The 18,845-nt window shown below is 42.0% G+C and overlaps 1 protein-coding gene and 1 long non-coding RNA gene across 4 annotated transcripts in view; one reads left to right on the top strand and one right to left on the bottom strand.

Annotated features, from left to right (window-relative positions):
- The window catches only part of LOC102469436 (uncharacterized), a 19,870-nt gene extending 1,701 nt beyond the window's left edge, over positions 1-18,169 (bottom strand). Inside the window, exons 1-2 of the long non-coding RNA XR_335124.2 lie at positions 17,966-18,169; positions 3,073-3,207 (exon numbers count right to left, since the gene is read on the bottom strand). This is a non-coding gene — a long non-coding RNA (uncharacterized LOC102469436). The remainder of the gene's footprint in view (positions 1-3,072; positions 3,208-17,965) is intronic.
- PRKN (parkin RBR E3 ubiquitin protein ligase) overlaps positions 1-18,845 on the top strand; it is a 1,506,714-nt gene that overhangs the window by 1,360,594 nt on the left and 127,275 nt on the right. The window lies entirely within an intron of this gene.

Raw genomic sequence — 18,845 nt, 5'->3', positions numbered from 1 at the left:
GCATGGGGGGGGGGGGGCACTGACACTAAAAAATCTCACACATGAATTCTTGGAAAGGGGAAGCTTTTCCAGAGGATCACATGCCTCGTCTTCAGCGAGTTAGAACAGGTCTCCCTGCTAAAGGAAAACTTCAGCTGAGACCAGAAGAAAGAGTTAGTTCCACCAAGAGGGTAGCGAATCAGGTTCTAGGAATCATGGGAGTACATGAAGGTGGCTAAACCCATCCAAAGTAAAACCAGTTGTGAAAATAGGATAGAAACTTTGTTCTCTCTCGGGACACAGTTCTCCTAGGACTTCCATTGGCTTTGCGGTGAAGAAAACGCAGACCCTCCCTTTCTGTTCTGCGATCCTTCATACGTGCCCTCTTTCGTATGATTCAAGACGGCTCATCTACATTTTAGCCTGCAGGAAGAAAGAAAGCCAAAGGGCAGGCACGTACCTTTTCCTTTAAGGGAACAAAATATATATGTATGAAATATGTACCAAATCTCCTTTTTTTAGTGCCAAAAAAGAAATAAGATCTCATTAATAATTTTGATATAATATGGTGAAATAATATGTGTGACATACTGGAATAAATAGAATATGCTATCAAAATTAGTTTTACCTGCTTAGTCTACCTTCTTAATGTGGTACTAGAATACTTTAAGCAATGTGCATGGCAGGGAGTCTATTCCTAACGTACAGTGCTACTCTGGGATGGTACTGCACAGCAGGGCAGACAGACGTCAACAGCAGAGTTCAAAACAGGGCAAGATGGAGAAAGGAGACCAGGGAGGGCAGGCCCGGGTCCTGCAGGGCCTTGATACTTGGCTGAAGACTGGGATCTTACAATTGCACCTGACGCAGAGTGTTCAAATGGATCTCAGCCATCATGCACACATTACTGAAGCCTTTCCAGCCCATTCCCATAAGACGGGAGTAAGTGTGCCTAGCACGTTGAATCATCGAGTAAACTGGGTAATGTGTGTAAAGCTCTAACACAGTATCAGCACATAAAAATGTTTGATGAAGTTACTGAATGAATGAACCAATGGAAGAAGAAACTGGAAACCCAGTTCAACTGGGTGTCTCCCTGTACAGATAGAATCGAAGTATTTCGATTGATCACCAAACTCCATAGAGAGATTTCTTGTGTGCAGAACATAAGTAATGCAAGCCCCAACCCTTTCCTCACCACAGAGGCATGAAAAAACCCTGTCATGCCTCTCAGCTGACATGGACACCTGGGGATGTGACTGGGCCAAACTGTTTTGCTAAGGCTTTGAGTTAGCAGGTACCTTTGCCCTGACCTACTGGACAGTGGGTGCTGAAAAGAGTCTGGGCTGAATAGACCTGACAGGGTATCACAGAACCCTAATATAGTCCTTTTACTTCAGCAGCACCCGGTGATGCATCTTCTTCATCTTCCATTCCATGGGTGAAATTTTGCTTTTTTTATTTTTGCAAGCTGCCAAGTAGTTGTGAAATTTTGAATTGTTCTATTAAATCTGGTATAAAACTAAGTATAGGCTGTGTCTGCAAGCACCCACTAAATCATACGCTGCTGTCAGAAATTATTTCTCAGTCTCTGTCTAGGTGGTAGGGGGCAGAGCGTTTGTTTGGTTTCGTGGGTGGACCCTTTAACTTGCTGAAAGCCGCTGATTGAGTGGCTCTGCCTCCTCAGGCTCTGTTGGGTCTTTGCAGAGTTAGCCCTATGCTCTGCCTTCAGGCTGTCACTTCTTTAGTCACTTACAGATGGCATTTTGAAGGCATGCTAATTGAGGGACTTCACTGTTAGCTTCTAACTAATCATTCTGACAGGACACGTCTCCTCTGCAAAGGAAGGGGAGGAGCCGAGTGCTTTTGCTTCTCTGTGCTAACGTGCATCATTCAATTTCACCCTGAGATGTTCAGCACAGAATCAGCCCAAAGAAGAGATGTGACAAAGGCGTGATCAGCACCCCTCATCAGCCTATTCTGCAGGGTCTGCCCCTTCTCGCCCTTGTGACTCAGCATCCTGCATTCAGATTACGCCACGGATCCCTCCTTATTCCTTCTATTTGTCTAGCTATTCATCACCTCATCAACTGAAAAGATGCTGAATGCCTTCCCTTAGGAGAGGTAATATAGTGTAATGATAAAAGTGTGGGCTGAGAAACTCAACTTTCTAGGTTCAGATCCCAGATCTGGCACTTCTCAATGTGTGATGCTGGGCAAGTCACATGAACTTCCCGAGTGCCAGTTTACTCATGAGTCAATGAGAAAACCATAGTGTATGTAATAGTATGCACTTTTGATGGTTAAATGAATTACTAAATACAATGAACTTAACATATTATTTAACACAGGTAAATGTTTAATCAATATGATCTCCTCTAATTATTAGACACTTTTTGGAGATGGAAATATGAATAAGACACAACCCTCCCATTCTAGGTCTTAAATCCTCTTAAAATATGATCAAGAAGACATTTCAGATAGGTCACCTTGGAATAAGTAAAATCTGAAGCTAGTTCCTTATTTTCCTCATTGGAGGAAATGTTTATATTTATGTTTGCATTTTACAACTACATCTTCATTCATGGATATGTTTTTATAAAAATTAAGTCTGTATTAAAAATGATTTGTGTAGTCCACTGCATTACAGTCACAAAATGGAATAGGGCCTTCAGCAGTGAGCTGGGCTAACAGGATACCCAGGGTATCATGAATCTTCCCACAACCACCAAACCTCTACACAAACACAGCAGGGAGGGCTTCACTATATCCACCAAATTCAGCCAAAGTCCGTGCCACTTTGACTGCAGAAATTACTAAGGAGTTTCTTCTGTTATGAAATAAAATCCTTTCTCCCTTCAGTAGCCACTTATATGTCAGAGTTCCACCTTCCATGTTAGCAGAAAGTGAGTGTAATCCCTGCCCTAGCTGTCATCTTCAAATATTTCAAGTTCCTTCACCTACTGTATTTCCAAACTGAGTTGCCAAGTTTCTCTCCACCTAGTAATAGGCCCCTCTTAAGCTTCGGTTCCTGGGAGAAAGTTCACAATTCCAGCTGTTTTAGAATTAGAGTGGAATGCAATGGAACAGAACCTCAGGATTTGGAGGAACTGGTCATCACCCCAAGGACAGCATCAGCTTATATCATCAATAAAGGCGTTTAGGATTTTGCACATCGATCACACCCAAACCATGTCTCTTCTTGCCAGCTCTTATGTACTTCGTTTTCTGAAACAAAAAGAACATTTTATTTTTATCTCTGTTGATTTCAATTTATCACTTTAAGGCTATATGTTGGTTATGACCTTGTAGGACACCAAGCCTAGATTTGTGCCATCCACCTGGCAAGCAGACCTGCTATGCCTTTCGATCATTGGCAAGTTACTAAGACAGTACTGAACGCAAGTACTCAACTTCATCATTAAAACAATTTACACTCAGACTTAACAAAGCGCTTTTACTTGCATAGCAGTAGTTAATTCATTTCTGTACACTGTACATTGGGTATTTACTACATGATAGGTCTTACACTATGTTTTATCTCACTTCATTCTCTTAACAATTCTGGGAGGAAGATAATATTTGAATCGTTCTTTTAAGAGGTTACAGCTGAGGTTAAAGAAGTAGCTTCCACAAAGTGGCATGAGCAAATGAAAAGGCTGGGTTTGACCTTCTCTGGGTTCATCTCTGAAGCACACCTCTACCCATTGTGCTAGCACTGCGAAGCACAGAGAGTAAAGGATTCACCCCAATCACGAGCCCAGGAAGTTGTTCTCCAAGACTCAAATTTGTACCCCACTATTAGAATCCCTCTCCTTTTGGACTAGTAGAAATAGTTCATCCAATGATGATCAACCAGGTTCAGTAGAGCCAGTCTGAAACACACCCCATTGACATCCTCTGTTCGGTTCACAGAGCTACCGGGGAAGCCTTAGGGAATAAACATGTACAACCCCTTGGGCATTGCCCTGCTCTGTCAGCCAAGCCACCACCCTACTGAGCCTGTAACACTTTCTGAGAGAACCACATCATTTCAAAATCCTTTAAAGTTATCAGCTATCTGACTGCGAGTGTTTGACTCTCCATAATGAGGTCTGAACACACAGTGGTACCTGCGACAGTGAAAAGGTCTACATAGACGAATAGAGGGCAGACCACCACCTAGGGATTCTTTGGTGCCAGGAGGTAGTACCCCAAAGGCAGCTCTCCACAAGCCGGGTAACACTTTGCTAGTCTTTGTGACTGTGGCTACTCTCTGGCCTGATTTCTGTCGGTTCCTCTTTTCCTCTTTAGCTTGACTAGAGAAGGTGACTGTATTATTGCATTGTGGTGGCTGGCCTGGCCTCCTCGTGCTACATTAAGTTGGAATTCTCTAACAGCTACCTTCTTTCTAGGGCAAAATGCCTCCGCAGTAACAGATGGGCAGGAGAAACCTAGCAGTTACTGAGGGAATTGGATGCCCAACTCAAAGTAATTGAAAGCAGTATGGCAGGAGCCATTGGAGCACACATGAATCCAGAACTCGGTGTTCACACAGTCAGCATCAGGCAAGGGATTGGGGAGCTCCTGCAGGGCCTGGAAGAAAGCCTTCATGTAATGGTTTGGTTTTTCAAAGCTTTCCTTTCCCTTGAAAACAATGTCATCCTTTGGCTAACAAACCAAATCTTGACAATTCAAGGAGGACATAAACCAGAAATGTAATGAAAATTTAGGAATCCCTGTATCAATAGGTCATGGATTTGATCCCTAGGAAACTAACATTTTTTTTCCAAGCATAATAAACTAAATTATTATTACACTGCTTATTTTAAAACAAGGAAATTTTGTATGGTTTATGATTAAACTGCCCTAATTTTATTTTCACTGTGACTATTGTGACTTTATGGACAAGGAAACTAAAAACCAAAATAGTATAAATGATATAATTTTCATTAAGCCAAGGGAGGAAGAAAGGGAGGGAGAGAGAAAAGAAAGATAATAAATTGTCTGTTGGAAAATAGTGTGTCAGGGCCAACCTGTGGCCTGGTGGTTGACGTGCTGGATCCCGCAAGGCTGACTGCAGGGCTGTGTGGATGTGTGCCCAAGATCCCAACAGGAGGGGACATGCAGGAGAAGGGAATACAGAGTGACCATCCCACGGTAGGGTTCTTTCTCTCTTTCTTTCCTTGTTTCTCTGTCTCTGTTCATCATGTTTTATGAGCCACTGTGTCTGGGACTTGAACTACAAAGTGAGCCATGTGAGATCCCGCTGCCTTAACCATGCCACTGGCTGGCATGTCTTTTAAGTGAACCAAATTTGTCCTTTGTGAGGGTATCTACTGTCTTCCTAGAGGACTTTCTTCCTAATATTTGTGTGTCCACCTTGTCCTCTGTGTTTAGCCCTCATGCATCCCCTGCCAAGAGAAGCCTTCTCCAACCACCTCTCCTCCAGCCATGGCACAATCAATCCTACAATCCAGCCCTGCTTTCTTTATAACATTTATCACTAGCTGGAATTACACTGCTTATTTAATTGCCTTATTTATTTTTGGTCTCTTCCCCTTATTCCACTCTGGGAGCAGAGACTTTGTTTTATTCATGGAAGAGTAGTAGACATTCAGTAGATATATGTTCAGAGAAATCAATAGAGAGGAAGGAAGTGCAAAGAGGGGTGACAAGGGAGGCAGGAAATGAGAGGAGTAGGAAGTCGTATTCATTCATTGAACATGTGCTGGGAATCTCCAAATAGCAGGCTTCATGGTGGATGTGGGGGTGCCAGACAGAATAACGTGGTGCCCCTGCACAGCAGATCTTCAGTAAATGCTTTCTTTGACAAATGAAAAAGAAGTACTATTTCTACCTCGTAAATAAATGATGTGTATTACCATATCAGTAATCAATAATGAATATTATTCAATTAATTTCTTTCTGTGGCTGTTTGTAAGGCTAACCTGTTTTACTAGATGACCACTGGAACCTGAATAAGATCATATACAAGTGATGAAACCTTAAGCTATAGTCTAACGTCCTTTCCCTGACTGTGCAGGCCATCCCTGATCTCACCTTCCCAAACTCATCTCATTACCTTCCCAACACATGATCTTAGATCCAGAAGCTTCCTTTGCCACCCCTTAAGCCCCTGACTGTGTTTCTTGCCTTGGCTCACACAGATAAGTGAAGGGGCAGGATAGGAGAGTAGAGAGTGGCATGGGACCTGAAGTCGGTCCATCTTGGCTAGAGTCCTTGTCCCCTTACTCAGCACTTACTAGCATAAAGGGTTTTTCTTCTGTGAAAAGGATTTAGTGGGACCAGCAGGTGGCTAAACTCCCACATGACTAACCACGGTTCAAGTCCCAGACTCAGCAGCTTGAAACTCACTCCCAGAACATGTGCATGTGTGCCCAAAATCCCAAGAGAAGAATGAAAGAAAAAGTTTTGTGGTGGTATGGTTATCCCCCTCACCCCCGGGAACTGATTTCTCACCTTCCCTCCCTCTGTTGCTCTCTGTCTCTCTTCTCTCTGGTGAGAGCATGTGCCCATGCCAAAAATTTGAACAAATGGTTAAGATAAAATGGTTGAGCAATAGTACTTAACTCAGAATTGCTTTGAGAATTAAATATTATTTGTCTATAGTCCTTAGCATGGGGCCTAACAGGGTTAGTGACAGTCCATGCATCTTAGCCATCCTTACCATCACTGTCTCTCTATCGGAATTCCCTTCTTTTCCCACCTCACTACATTGGACTTGTCCTTCAGCTGACCTTAGTACCCTCGACCTCTGTGAAGATGACATGCACTCCTCCTGGATTTGTACTCATACACTGACATTTATTTTATTCAAACGTGAGTTCTCTTTAATTAAAGATAAGCTTCTTGAGGGGAGAATCAGGTTGTACTAGCACAAAGCAGGTTCTTGAGAAATCCTTGAGTGATTAAAAGTGGGTATTTAATAGTGTTGAAAGATTTGAATGCACAATTTGTGCTATTGTGGTGCTTTAAATTCATTTTAAATATGTCTATAATGTTATATAAATTATAGACTTCCACATTTAATCAAAGTCTTAATCATAATGAGCAGCATTTATGAAAGGGCAATTAACAGATTCCCAAAAGAACTGGAAATAGTAAATTGCTAATAGCATCCCTAAGGTTTTGCTTTTTGCTCTGATAAATTAAGTAATTTAATAATAGAGGCAGTGTGAAGTGAAAGAGCACACGTTAAAAAGGCAGAAGACCTAAGCTTTCATCTTTGCCTTGCCAATCTGTGACCCTGGACCAATAACTTATCTACTCTGTGCCTATCTAACCATCTCATATGAAAAAAGGCCCCAAAATTCTGTGATTATCAAAATGATTGCAACTGTCCTCCCTTTATACCAAATTTCAAAAATATGTGCTCATCAAAAATAAACTCAAATTGTAAAAAATAATAATAATTTAAATGCTTCATCTATTCTTAAAAGAATTAAGTTTCTGGGAAATATTTTGTTTGCTAAAAGTCAGCATCTCTTCTAGATAAACTTTAAGGTAAATTCTAGCCCTCACATTCTATAAAATCAGTCTAATAGAATCTTAAAGTTTAAGGTACATACGTTTCTAAGTTTAAAATTCTCAATAAATAAATCCGTTTTTCTATTTTTAACCTGATATTCTCAGACTTTTAAAAGATTTTTTAAAAATCAACAGGGTGGGGGACCAGCAGTTAGCGTAACGGCTATGTCACTGGACTCCCATGTAGTCGACCGCGGTTCGCGTCCCGGACCTGGTGGCTTAAAACTCACGCCTGGCGCATGTGCGTGCGTGCCCAAGATCCCGAGAGGAGAACAGAGGAGAAGGGATTGCAGCGTGGCCATCCCCCATGGGGGGATGATTTCTCACTTTCTGTCTCCCTGTCTCTCTCTGTCTGTCTGGCAAGTGCATGTGCCCTATAGCGAAAACCTCTCCCCCCCCCAAAAAAAAAAATCAACAGGGTGGGACAGTGGTGCAGTGGTAAAACTCAGCACTCTGTGAGGATGGCCCACATGGAAGGTTCCAGGTTCACATGAGGGGACAACTGAGTGCACACATACCCATGATCCAAGGCTAGCTGAAGCTAGGAGTGGCTAGCAGCATCAAGACTTGCTGCAGGTGCTGCCTATCTGTCTGTCTCTGTTTTTCTCTCTTACTCATGGAAGAAATAAATAAATAAACTTAAAAAAAAAAAAAGTAGACCCAGCCTCTACTAATAAATAAAAAAAAAAAAAAAAAAAAAAAAAATTAGACCCAGCCTCTATGGCACAGTTGGTAGATTACAGATCTGGAACTCACATACTGACCAGGTCCCCAGCCATCAGCCTGAAAGTACAGTAGGTGTGTGTGCATGTGCCTAGGATCCTGGCGAGCTGGAGGACTGGGAGAAGGGGATCACAGGATAACTAAGCACTGTGAAGGGAAAAAAAAAAAAAAAAAAAAAAAAATTAGACCCAGCCTCTATGGCACAGTTGGTAGATTACAGATCTGGAACTCACATACTGACCAGGTCCCCAGCCATCAGCCTGAAAGTACAGTAGGTGTGTGTGCATGTGCCTAGGATCCTGGCGAGCTGGAGGACTGGGAGAAGGGGATCACAGGATAACTAAGCACTGTGAAGGGAGCTTCGCACTCTTTCTGTTTCCCTCCTCTCTCTTATGCATGTAAGCATTCTATCATAAATTTTTCAAAACCCAGGAAACTTCAATACAAGCCAATATCTAGATACCTTATAAGATATTATTATTGTTCCCAGTCTCCAGATTATTTTAGGTTAGTCTATATTCTATTTTTCTCATTATAGCTACTTGAATTTTCTTTATTCTTTCAAGTAAATCTGCCAAATAATTAAAGCACTGATTTTTAACTAATTCATTACAGGTACAAACTTCTTTCTTGTATGTACTGTATCTGCTTTATCTTCTAGTACTTATCTTACAAAAAAACCTGAGATTGGATCATTTATAGGCAACTGACATTTATTTCCCATGGTGCTGGAGGGCTAAGATCAAGGCACCTGCGGTACTGCTGCCTGGTGAAGGCTGTTTTCTGTTTTCAAGATAGTGCCTTGTTGTTGCATCCTCCAGAGGGGAGGAATTCTCTGCCCTCACAGGAAGAAAGGGCTGAAAGGCAGGGGAATGTTCTCTTCATACTTGGCCACTTTTAAGAGTGCTAATTCCATTCATGAAGAAAGAGCTTTAATGACTTAATCACCTCCCAAAGGCCACAGCTCTTAATACTACTGCTCTGGGGATCAAGTTTCAACATACATTTTGAAGGGGATGCCATTAGTCAAACCAAAAATTGATCTTTCAGTTTGGAGCCCCCAGGCTCTACTAACCATTGTCTCAAACAAAAAAATGATGTTCTTCTCACATACAAAATACATTTATTTGCATCCCAGTAACCCCCGAAAGTCTTAACTCATTCCAGCATCAACTTTAAAGTGTAAGTCCAAAGTCTCAGCTAAATAGCACCTAAGTCAGGTATGGGTGAAACTCAGGGTACAATTCATCCTGAGACAAATTTCCCTCCATCTGTAAGCCTGTGAAATCAAAATACTTATTTACTTCCAAAATACTGGTGGGGTAGGCATAGAATAGACATTCCCCTTTCAAAAGAGGCAGTAAACAAGAAGAAAGTCCAAAGTAAATCTAAAACCACACAGTGCAAACCTTAAAGCTTCAGAATAATTTTCTTTGACTCCATGCCCTGGAGCAGAGATTGGCTCCCAAGGCCCTGAGAGCTCTGCTCCCAGTTTTGCTGGTTGCAGCCCATGCAGCCTCTCTTACACACTGAAGTTGGGTTCCTGCAGCTCTCCTAGGCCGAGATTGTACTCCAGTGGTTGTGGGGTCTTTAGGAGAAGCACCATTCCCCAGGGCTCCAGTAGCCATTACCTTGGTAGACTCTTTGAAGCTGCCTACCTCCATGGCTCCACTAAGCATTGACGTACTGGGTACCCTCTGCAACGACATCAACCCCATGGAATTTCTCTGCCTTAACTATAAGGCCATCTAAGGCATCTTTGAAATCTAGGTGGACGCAGATATCCCTCAAATGCTCATGTCCTCAGCATACTTACAGAGTTAGCACTTTGTGATTATAACTTCTGACCTTTGTACCTGGGCCCACTAGAGACACACCAGGAGTGGCCAAGGAGCATGCCACTGGAATTTGAGGAGTAGACTTAAGAGATGGCACTGAGGAGTAAGTCTCAAGGTTCCACAAATTCCCTGGGTGCCTACTTTGAAGCTATTCTGCCTTCAATCCCCAAGCACTCTGGAAGCCTGGAAGATCTCTGAAGTGCCTTTGGGGTCATTTTCCCATTGTCTTGATGAATAACGTCTGGATTCTTTCCATCTATATTAATATCTTTATAAAAGGATAGTTTTGCTACACTTAGTCTGCTTTCTTAAACACATGTTTCATTCTTTATATGGCCAGACTGAGAATTTTCCAACTCTTTGTGTTCTAGTTCTTTTGTTTATTATAAATTCTACCTTGAATTCATTTATCTCTTACCATATCATACTGTAAGTGCTTAAAAGAAGTCATGCAGACCTCTGAAGACTTTTCTTAGAGATTTCTTCCATGAAGTAGCCTACCTCATTGCTCTTAAATCCTGCCTTCCACAAAGCAATGCTATGTGGACACAATTCAGCCATGTTCTTTACTGCTTTATAACAAGGATGGCTTTTCCTCAAGTTTGCAATAAACTATTCCTCATTTCTATCTAAGACATCATCATAATTGCCTTTGCCATCCATATTAGCCATATTTCTGCCAACATTATGATCACAGCCACTTAGGAAATCTCTAGGACTGAGGCTTTCTCTACAGCTCTCCTCCTCTTCTGAGCTCTCACCAGAATCATCCTTAAGGGTCTGTTCATGACAGTTCTTTCCAGCCTAGGAAAAGTCTAGTCATTACTATTTACAGCTATTATGTTAGAGAAGCAGGGTCTGTTCATGACAGTTCTTTCCAGCCTAGAAAAAGTCTAGTCATTACTATTTGTAGCTATTATGTTAGAGAAGCTGCCAAGCCTGAGGATTCATGTTGTCCTGTTTCCCTGTCTCGCTCTTCCTCATCCATGTTTGCTCTTATATACATTAGAAGGAAACAAGACACAGGTTTTTTTCTGAAGAGAATCAATGGGGAAATGGTAAGAACTAGCTGATGGAGATACATACAGGTTTTTAACTATCCACCAAACACTGGTATAACCAGGAAATAAAATGGACTCTCCGCCTACTACTCCTAGCCTTCCAAATTAAATCCAGTTTATTTCTCAAAAAGACATCATGTAGTCATTTGAATGATTGGTTTGGTACATAATAAACTCCCAAATGTATTCATAGATTTGTTATAGACCAAATGTTGATTTGTTGAAAATGTTATTCTAGCCTATGTCAATTTATTCTTAAAGCTAATATGTGCTGAATATCTTGGTCTGTCAAAGTGGTCCTGTGCGCTGATTCCTTTTCCACTTGTGTAAGCACAACCTGATTTCCCCTCTCAGAGGTAGGAAAAGGACCCGGGCAATCTAGGGAAGCTAAGCAGCAGCCAAGCTAGGAGGTTCTGAGCAGAGATCTTTGCGTCAGAATGGTTCTCAACAGCTAGCAATTTTGTCCCCCAGGGGACATTTGGCAATGTCTGGAGACAGTTTTTGTCATCACAACTGGAGGATGATACTGGCATCTAGTGGGTGGAGGCAGGGATGCTCCTGAATATCCTGCAGTGTGCAAGAGTCCTCATGACAAGGAATAGTCTGGCCCCAAATGTTCTAATACTGAGGCTGAGAACCCCGAGTCCAGTTCTCTGCCTCTAGTTCTCACTCTGCACAATGGCTTGCTTTGGGAGAGTTGTCTAAGCTTCCCAAGTTGGGTTGTCTCTTCTTCAAAAAGAGCAACTCCATTAACTATCTCACAGGGCCAGGATTGTTGTAGAAGTTAGATTCATTTATGCAGAGTAAGCATTTGGGACTACCTGACACATAATATGCTCAATGCATCTAGTTATTATTAGTAATGATAATAATGATACAAATGACACCACCTCCAGTTTTCTTCTGATTTGCTGACTCACCTGGAGGTTTGAGGTGTTTCCCAGAGTACCAAAAAGACTGTCAAAACCCAGTTATGGGTGTTGTACTTTATGCTAAAATCCAGCCACGATCTTACTATGCCCTTCCCACTCCCTAAGCGGCAAGTGGTCGCAGTGGGTACTAACCTGTTTGAATTATCTTGTGCTCTCTCTTGTGGATGGGGGCAGACATTAATGTGGTTGTCACTTTCAGGAATATGATGCTTGAAGTAGGCCACCATGTATCTCATTAAAGTTTAGTGAATTTAATGGTAGCTCCATGAGTTTGTATACTAAAAATTAATGCAAGTACATATTCTATTGGCTATTATCCCTTCCCTGTCCTTCTAGAGGAAGCCTGACAAGATGCTAAGGCAGGAACCCCGGGCTAATTAGCACTCAGGCATGACAGGTTTTCCAGCCATGTTCAATCTTTATCAAGGATTTTCTAAGGAAAGCCAAAATTAAGCACTTTAAATCATTTGTGTAACTATTAGCAAGTGCTTTGGAGTGGATCTTAAACAAAAAGCCAAGTCAATCAATTAACGTGCAACTATGAAAATGGTTACCTCTGTCATTTAACTTTCAGCATCTCTGAATTTGTCTCATTGATAGTATTCAAGTAGTCTTTTTCCTGCTTTAGAAACTGAATGGTCAGTTATTGTGAATCAGAAATATCATCTATCTGCTGAACACATAGGGAGAGAGTGTTGAGAAGTCCCACAAATTCTGTCTCACAAAACCAATTTCACTTTCAAACTTAAAGAAACTGAGGGAGAATGAATGAGTCTGAACTGCCAAACTTTGTGATTAAATTCAGAGAAGACACTGAGAAGGTCTGTAGAAATTCGCAAAAACTATAAAACGTAACACAGCACGGAAAACCTAAACTAAAATACTTAAAGGGCTTATGGAAGTCATATTATAAATCTATTATAAGATTGCCTTTTGTTTTAATACCAAAATGTTGTGGAAGTCCTCTAGGAAACCCTTGTAAAAATTCAATTAACCTTTGTGCAAAAAAAAAAAAAAAAAAAAGACTAAGAAACAATGCCAGAATTGGGGTCATTAGCCATGTGCTGGCCTCCCGGTCAAGGAGAGCCAAGTACAGAAAGTCAGAAGCTCTGACCGTCAGACTGACTCGCAGGGGATTAATGGTACCATAGAAGAAGGCATTCCGCGTGCTTCCCAGCCCAGCCAGTCTGCACTTGTGCTTTGTCCCCTGTATAATTTAAAAAATTAAAATTATACAGAGAAAGTAGATATTTAAAAGCCTGCTCTCAAACCAGCAGCTAATTCATGATGGTTATCTTTCTCTCTTAAAATATTTATCCATATTATTCTATATGTCTACTCACAGTCATGTAGGTAACAGTTGTTTTCTTGACCAAGGAGTAGGGACAGTTTAGGCTTTTTATTATAGAACATGTGAGCTCACCAGAGAGAAAGAGAGATAAATCGTCCCTGGGGGTGGGAGGGAAAGTCACACGGCAATTCCCCCTCCTCCATTTTCCCCTCAGGATGTGGGGCATGCACATACATGTGCCTGGCATGATTTTTAAGCCACCAGGTCCAAGACTCAAATTGCGCATTTGGTCACGTAGGATCCAGCTGCCTTCAATACCACAGTGCAGGCTACCCCAGTTTTAGCTTTTTATCTAAGCTCCTTCAGGGAGCTGCTGTCACAGTACCCTAGCATACTGACCAGTATCCCTTGTGGGTAGTAGTAATTTGGCAGTGATCAGCAAATGCTACCCCACAGTTCCTCCAACATGGGTATTTGAGAGAGATGAACCTTCAGTTTATCATTTAATGGCAAGTCTAGTTGAACAGCATGAGATACATTCTCCTCGTTTTTATGTTTTCTATTTGAATATAGTTTTTTTTAAATGGATAAAAGTTTTCATATGTCTTAATTAAATTAAGTATATCTTCAAGAATGATCTACTTTTTTTTTTTTTTTAGGTTTTTGCTATTGGGCACGTTCACTCGCTGGAGAAAGACAGAGAGAGGGAAAGTGAAAAAATCACCCCCAAGTGGGAATGGCCACATCACAATCCCTTCTCTATTATCTTCCTAGGATGTTGGGCACATGCAAACATGTGCCTGACATGATTTTCAAACCACCAGGTCAGGGATTCGAACTGCAGTTGGCCATGTGTGAGTTCAGCGCCTTAACTATCATGCCACCTGCTGGCCCTGCTTTTTCATTTTTTTAAAGCTCATTCTTTCATTTCTCCCCTGAGAGATAGAAAGAGGAAGAGTGAAACATGCACCCAGAAAGGACTCCATACTACATTCTACCTCTAGACTCAGTCAGCCTGGATCACAGGCATGTATGCACACCCCGTGTACCCAGGGAGGCCTCAGGATGTGAGTCCAGGCGCCATTCAACGTGGGCCACCCCTGCAAAACCACTTGACCCCCTTTTGCATTTTAAGTGTCTACTGAGTTCATTATTGATACATGACATTGTTACCCCCCAACCCGTGAACATTTATTTACCAGTATCACACTGATTTTTCTCATGTAACTCTAACAAACTGGATTCTTTGGTGTTTATACTTCCTTTCTTTGTATCTTTTCTTCCTTCCTCCTTTCTTTGAGAAACGATCCAAACTGGATTTTTATGAAAAGAGAATGAAGACACAGGATTTGTGCTAACTCACTAAGGTGGTCTATGGCATAACCAATGAAGAATAATAAAGAGCTCAAATAGAACAATAAGATTTCGTTATGAAATCCGTAATTAATTTACAACTTTTTTTTAATTGCCAGAGGGTGCATGTGCTCACTGGAGAGACAGAGACAGAGAGGGAGCAGCACTTCCAATGGGCGTGTCACACCTCAATCCCTCCTGCTCCATTTCCCCATTCTGTCAGGACCTGCAGCATTCATGCACATGCGCCCTGCATGTTTTTCAAGCCACCACACCAGTATTTGAACCAGGGTTGGCCATGTGGGATCCAGCTCCCTTAGCCAGTAGGCCACGGGCTAGCCTGAACTGCCATTTTTATTCCCAGATTCACTGCCTGTGTTCTTTTTGAGCCAAATGTTCTTTTCATGACCTGTCTTGAACCCTTCCATACCCTATGACAGTTTCTTGTAAGAAGGACAAGGGGTAGGGAAATGTTGGATGGGAGGTGCAATAGGGAATCTCAAAGAAAAACCATGCAATTGAATAGGAAGAGCCTTTTTAAACAATAGCCTCTACACATCATAGATAGCTTTTAAGGAATACATACAAAATATTTACATAGCGGCAAGCAACGCGTTTCATTCAAAGCACTGTTCCCGACCTCAGCATCCTTCGCGATGCGTGGGGTTGAAGGGCTACAAGCTGCCTTTTCACACTGCTGCTCAGAGCCAGGGTCTTGCTTTCATGCCCCAGGTCTCCCTTTGGTTGCTCCGGATCGCTCTTTTCCATGTTTGGTTGCCATGGAGAAAGCTGCACCATTAGCTTTTGTTTCCAGTTACCAAGCGATTGTTAGCGCATTGCTTATGAAAATGGTTTCTCTAATGCTAATTAGTTATAGCAGGGAAATTAAAAGCGGTGCCTGCTTTTCTTTATTGATACTCTTCAGCAAGCGCTGAGGCAGGTATTTCAGATAAGGATTGAAATTACTAATTATAGTTTCTGGCAAAAGAAAACATTCACTTAGTATGTAATGAGTTAGACTTTAACTCTTCTCTTGCCTTCTGTTGAAAACTGTGGCTGGGTGCTTTTCTTCAAAGGATTAAATATTGCTTAAGTCCCTTTTGCCCCCTGTAATGGAATACTTGGCTCCCTGTGCTCTCAGGCCCAGAACCATGAATCTACAAAAGACCCATGATGGCAATGTTAATAATACAAATATAATAAAATTCTGGTTTCTGGCATTTGCTAACTCTGTGATTTTAAGCAAGCTGTTTAAGACGCCAGTTTCTTTACATGTGAAATAAGGGAATACACAGGAAATAAGACCTGTTTTCAGGACTGTTGCGATGTTGAAATGGAAAACTCGGGCCGTTCTCCTGGGCGTGTGATGTTAATTAATTTACAACTTTTTTTTAATTGCCAGAGGGTGCATGTGCTCACTGGAGAGACAGAGACAGAGAGGGAGCAGCACTTCCAATGGGCGTGTCACACCTCAATCCCTCCTGCTCCATTTCCCCATTCTGTCAGGACCTGCAGCATTCATGCACATGCGCCCTGCATGTTTTTCAAGCCACCACGCCAGTATTTGAACCAGGGTTGGCCATGTGGGATCCAGCTCCCTTAGCCAGTAGGCCATGGGCTAGCCTGAACTGCCATTTTTATTCCCAGATTCACTGCCTGTGTTCTTTTTGAGCCAAATGTTCTTTTCATGACCTGTCTTGAACCCTTCCATACCCTATGACAGTTTCTTGTAAGAAGGACAAGGGGTAGGGAAATGTTGGATGGGAGGTGCAATAGGGAATCTCAAAGAAAAACCATGCAATTGAATAGGAAGAGCCTTTTTAAACAATAGCCTCTACACATCATAGATAGCTTTTAAGGAATACATACAAAATATTTACATAGCGGCAAGCAACGCGTTTCATTCAAAGCACTGTTCCCGACCTCAGCATCCTTCGCGATGCGTGGGGTTGAAGGGCTACAAGCTGCCTTTTCACACTGCTGCTCAGAGCCAGGGTCTTGCTTTCATGCCCCAGGTCTCCCTTTGGTTGCTCCGGATCGCTCTTTTCCATGTTTGGTTGCCATGGAGAAAGCTGCACCATTAGCTTTTGTTTCCAGTTACCAAGCGATTGTTAGCGCATTGCTTATGAAAATGGTTTCTCTAATGCTAATTAGTTATAGCAGGGAAATTAAAAGCGGTGCCTGCTTTTCTTTATTGATACTCTTCAGCAAGCGCTGAGGCAGGTATTTCAGATAAGGATTGAAATTACTAATTATAGTTTCTGGCAAAAGAAAACATTCACTTAGTATGTAATGAGTTAGACTTTAACTCTTCTCTTGCCTTCTGTTGAAAACTGTGGCTGGGTGCTTTTCTTCAAAGGATTAAATATTGCTTAAGTCCCTTTTGCCCCCTGTAATGGAATACTTGGCTCCCTGTGCTCTCAGGCCCAGAACCATGAATCTACAAAAGACCCATGATGGCAATGTTAATAATACAAATATAATAAAATTCTGGTTTCTGGCATTTGCTAACTCTGTGATTTTAAGCAAGCTGTTTAAGACGCCAGTTTCTTTACATGTGAAATAAGGGAATACACAGGAAATAAGACCTGTTTTCAGGACTGTTGCGATGTTGAAATGGAAAACTCGGGCCGCTCTCCTGGGCGTGTGACGTAAACAGTCACACAGGGCCTGGTGCCCAGAGACCCCGTGGAGTCAGGCAGTCTGCACCGCCATCTGAAATGCTAAACAGCTTTTTAGCACAGAGCTCTGCGTTTGCATTTTGCACTGGGCTCCATGGAATATGCGCAGAAATGCTGCAGTGAGAAACACTCAGAGGTTCGACACACAGTAATCGATTTCCTGCTCGTGCACCATGGCCAGCATGGGGCAGGAGGCTGCTCTGCACCTCGAGGACCCTGCTGAAGGACTTCACCTTGACCTGGGCTTCCACAATCTCCACCACAAAGGGAAGGGAACAAGGAATAGTGCCCTGGCCCCCAAAGCTCCCATCCAGGAGTGACAGTCATCACTCGTGCCCACAATCCTTTGTCCAGAGCAATCTTAGGGCCTGACTTAACTTCAGCAGGGCTGGAAACTGCACGCCTGCTCTGCGCCTCGAAAGCAGGGAGCTGGCGTAGTTGGAGAACAGGCCTAACACTGCCACAATCCCCAACGCCCTGTTGTGTGGGATCCGCCATTCAGAGGAGCACACTGTAAGATTTCAGTTTTCTCCTAAAACAAAGCCAAACCAAATTGCCCAGACGTAAGATAACTTACCCTTTAAAGGAAGTCCTTAATTTCCTTGTTTTCCAACAAGCTCCAGATTCCCTTGGCTGTCCTCCTCCCGGGGACGGAGCATGTGCTGGGGAGCTAAAGCTGCAGCACCGGGGTTCAGTCCTTCCCGCATTGCTGGTGCCTCCTCGCCCTTCCTCAAAATCGAAATGGCGTTGCTGCTCGTTTTCCAATCATCAGATCCAAACAGATCCTCAGCACGTGTTCAAAAAGATGAAAAAGTAGAAAGTTCACGTAAAGGGCTGAAATCAGTAATAGTCCCGCTCTTTGCTACCACTTTGCTCTTTCTAGGCCGTTTACTGTATACACTCACACTTGACATTTTGAAAAATATGACTACTATTACATATTAATTTGTCCTTAGTTTTTTATAAAATGCTATGGTCATGTATATACTAAAAATAGTTACATTACTAATACTTTTAAATATCGCCAATGTGAGAAGCGATCACCTGATACACAGTCACATGGTTTAGATAAAGATTTATTTACTATCCACCCCAGCTGGCCTCCAGGTCCCAGCGACAGATTTTGGAGGTAATCTATGGTTCCGAGTATCATTCCAGAAATATTCTGTGCATATATAGCAATTACACTTGTTTTCCTTTTGCACCCACGGAATTGCTACATCCTATATATAAATTGTTTTCATTGTTCCAGAGTGTCCCATTTTTGTAATTATAGCATAATCTGTTTAACGAGCCATATATAGATAAGATTTCTTTTTTTTTCTGTTATAAGCAAAATTAGAAAAAATATGCCTGTGTATAAAGCTTCTTTTATCTATCTGGTTATTTTTGTAGAATACAGTAATAGAAGTAAACTCTCACTGCTGGTTACTAAAAGTTAGTCCAAGTACTTTTTA

This window comes from Tupaia chinensis, unplaced genomic scaffold (genome assembly GCF_000334495.1).
Source record: "Tupaia chinensis unplaced genomic scaffold, TupChi_1.0 Scaffold000346_1, whole genome shotgun sequence".
In the NCBI taxonomy this organism is placed as follows: Eukaryota; Metazoa; Chordata; class Mammalia; order Scandentia; family Tupaiidae; genus Tupaia; species Tupaia belangeri.
The sequence above is the reverse complement of the archived record's forward strand: the minus strand, read 5'-3'. Positions and strand labels throughout refer to the sequence as shown.